The sequence below is a fragment of the Thunnus maccoyii genome, chromosome 4 (assembly GCF_910596095.1).
Source record: "Thunnus maccoyii chromosome 4, fThuMac1.1, whole genome shotgun sequence".
Classification (NCBI taxonomy): domain Eukaryota; kingdom Metazoa; phylum Chordata; class Actinopteri; order Scombriformes; family Scombridae; genus Thunnus; species Thunnus maccoyii.
The window spans coordinates 18,556,842-18,560,770 of NC_056536.1; positions in this window are offsets into that span (position 1 = coordinate 18,556,842).

Consider the following 3,929-nt stretch of genomic DNA (forward strand, 5'->3'; position numbering starts at 1 on the left):
CCTGGTTTGTTGTGTCAGTTATAATGTTGATTTTCACATTTTAGCTTTAAAGCTGCTTGTAACAATAGTTGTATGTTTACAATGGAAGAAAGTACTTGGGGGAGTTGTTTATAGTGATGAACTCAGAGAATCATCACCCAACTCTTCAGTTCCCCTCAGCTTTAAGGAGCTTTTTTTTAGCATCTTTCAGCTCATTGTTTTGGTTTTACAGCCTGCCTGTTTACTGATTTGGTTCAGTCTCACCGCTCTCATCAGTGTGATTTCCAGACATAGCAGGCTTATACTTTTGTGAAAAGCTTTGATTAAGCCACTGTATGCAACCTGCCCAATACCAAACAGCAGACACACACAGTTAGTGCTTATCTAGGGAATATGGTGGAGCATTTAGCAGCTAAAGACCCAGGTATTTTCTCAGGAGACCAAAATAGAGCTAAAAATAGTGTGCATATTGGACTTAAATTTATCAGGTGGCCAGAAACGTGACTCTGAATTAATGCAAATGATGCTCCGTGTCTGCTCAATGTGTAAATAGACAACTGCTTGCTAACAAGCTCACTATATCACCTTTATAAAGTGATAATATGAGATTGTGTTAATAGATTATTTTGCTGCCCCAAGTGGCCGAAAAAAGAAAAAAAAATTAATGCAAGATTTTAAAGTAAAATCATTGGTTAAAGTGTACTCTAAACTAGTGGCTCCCAAACTTAGGGTTTGGGCCATATAAGGGGTCATAAGATGAATCTAAGGGGTCATGAAACCATTAGCGGAGTAGGAAATAAAAAAAATAAATAAAAAAAATATTTTTTAACTTTTCTCCAGTCTTAGCTTTTTCCAAGGATATACAGTACAGTTTGACCTGTTCATGTCACAGAAAAATATTCAAATTAAACAAAGGGGAAAATCACTCTTTGACAGGAGAGTTCACACAACTCAACATGCACCATGTGACAAGGGGCCATAAGTAGACATTGCTTCATATTAACCGGTTACACGAGAAAAGATTGATAAACATCGCTCTAAACCCCAAATCCCAGATTCTCGCAGTGCAAAGCTTTTTAAGACAGCTCAAAAAAGGCATGACATTACCAGACACTGAGTCAAACTCCGTGTTTCTTCAAATATTTTGTTACTACCAGTGACTGTTCTAAATATCAGGTGACTCATGTCTCAATCGGAGCTGCAGCACTGAGGAGCACAGCACAGACAGACAGACCTTCCCTTGCACACTTGTACATCCATAACTGATTCAGGAATGTCATGCACACCATGCAGGCCTGAGAGTCCAGCTCTGCATTTTATACACACAGAGGAAGATGGATTGGCTGTAGTGTTCCCAGCAGTAAGGCAAAAATTCCTGTCACCTTGGAAAACTGGTGTAAACACAGATGTGAGAAATGCCTGTGAGTCTGTGTGTGTATGTGAGGGAAGGATGGAGGTTAGATGGGACCAATTAAAGAAAAAAAAACGACAAAATGAAGTTAGGAAGGTGCTGGTCCACCATGAGCCACCAAAACAGCTTCATAGCACCTTAACATAGATTCTCCAAGTCACTTTGCTGGAGATCTGGTGACTATGACGGCCATAACATATGATTCACATAATTTTCCTGCTTATCACACCATTCAGACCACCGTTTCTCTATATACTGTATTTTATTCAGGTTTTTATATTTGTATGGTCGAAATAATGGCAGTAACAGGGTAACCAAATGTAATTCCACTCTTATTCCTTTCAATACAATCAAAACTCACATGTAGGTTTGGCATTAACATAAGAAAAAGTATTTCACAACACATAGGGAAAGCACCATATACTTTATAGTATATCTAGAGCACCCTGTGGACAAACTCTACCGACTCCCCTTTTGTGGTAATTACAAGCACAAATATATTAAGGAATATGGACGAATATGTACATATTAACACAAGACTCCTCTAAAAGACAGGTAGACAAAAACAGTAATAATGCTTTGACCTGTCCTTATAATTTAGGTTGATTTTGTGCTTTGGTAGTGCATATTTCCAAGAAACTGTTCAACTGAACAAATAATCACAAACCAAGGGATACACAATAAATATGGCACCCTCAAGATCTTTCCTTGGCAAGTAATCTGTTTTTGAATGCTGCAAATTACCTCTGGTTAACGAAGGAATGAGAGCCAGTCACAGATACACACGGAAGATGAGAACAAGAGCATTTAATCTCTGCCAAAACCTAATATAATACATGTACAATAGATGCCTCTTACAAAATTTTTTCACAGAACATACTACCCTCTTGTGGTCAAGTGGAAAATTGTAGCTGCAAGATGTTAGTGACAAAAGAATCAGGAAGGAGATCCTCGTGGGCCTTAGGTTTACTCATTTGGGTCTAAATAATTGGATTTATCACATATTTGCAGCACCTCAGTTCATTTTCAACTATAACAGGTCCTCCATCCTTCATCTGGCCTTGAAGAGGGACCCTGTGTCAAAATCTAGTTTTTTAAAATACCTTAATTACGTTGGTTTAAGGTTATGCTCATTTTTTGTAAAGCTGTCTTTTATCAAATTGCGCATAAAACCTTGATCAATTTAGTATTATTCTATCATAGGAGTACTTTAAGGCTGCAACCAACTTTCATTGTCAATAGGTCTGACAACTTTTTCCTTTTTTTGATTGATTTCTCAGTGTATGTAATGTCAGAAAAAGAGAAAAATGCAGATCATTATTCCTTGAAGCTCAAGCCAAGTTAAGTTCAAATCACTTGCTACGTCTGACCAACAGTCAAAATCTAAAGATGTTGAGTTTACTATCATGGAAAACTGAAAACTACCAAATAGCTAGAGTATTACCATGTAAAATGGGGCCCCATCTTGTGTTAATCCAGCCATGAAAAGGAAAAAGGAGCTTTTATAGAGCTCTTTCTATTTCTCTCTCCTCACTAGAAGTTAAATTCTGCAGCTCTTGTCACATCATCACCTCCCCAGGTGCCTGTCTGTGCTCTCACCCTCACTAATGCTGCTACTTTCCAGATCATATGCAACATTATTCAGCTCTGAATGTGTTGCCAGGAAACCTCATCGCAGTAAGGTTGTCTCATCAAAGGCTGTTCAGCGGGTGACCTCAGATAACCTTTTACTTTGGCAGAAGCTGCAACTAGGCGGTGTAATTTGTTATCCATTCCCCGTTTCCTCTCAATTTTGCTACAGTAGCTGTGAAGTTATGCAAGGCTGTAACCTGCATGTCAAGAGAGAGAAATGGAGCGGAAATTCTGGCTGCAAACTCTGATGATGATGTTATACCTTGTGCATGAATTCATGTCGTAATTTATCCCATAATTTACATTTTTCAAAATGATTTTCAAGTGTGCAAAGATGGGTGAATATGCTGAATAAACAGCACTCCCCTCTGTCAACAGCTGCTGTCAAAGTGCCTTTAAGCAAACACTGCAGTGTGCCTGAGCAGCTCTCAGGCATAAATGTGCAAAATGGTTTATATGACTAAAGTGCACAGCTGCTCAGGTGATTTTCCCTGATAAAAAACCCCCAAAAAAAACCACATTCAATGTTTGCAGAATGACCAGTAGGGGGTGCTATGCTGCCACAGATAGAAGTCTCATTCAATTTTAGACTCTAATGCTAGTTTGTTGATGTAATGATGGTGTTTTGATCACAGCTTGATTAAAATTATATCAAAATAGCCTACTGTGTTGCAGTCTACTTTATCTTTATTTCTCTTCTGACAAAATGAGACTAACAGATATCATAGTCTGTCATCAATAATGACCTCAGAGGAAAAAAGTCCAGGCCCTGACCAGACAGGCAAAACAACAGCTACTGATCCCACCCTTTCAGGCGAGCAGAAAAGCATGGACTTGATTATACGTGCTGAGGCGCTAAGTCAAGGGCATATTTTCGATTCTTGAAGACAAATTGTATGAGAGATGA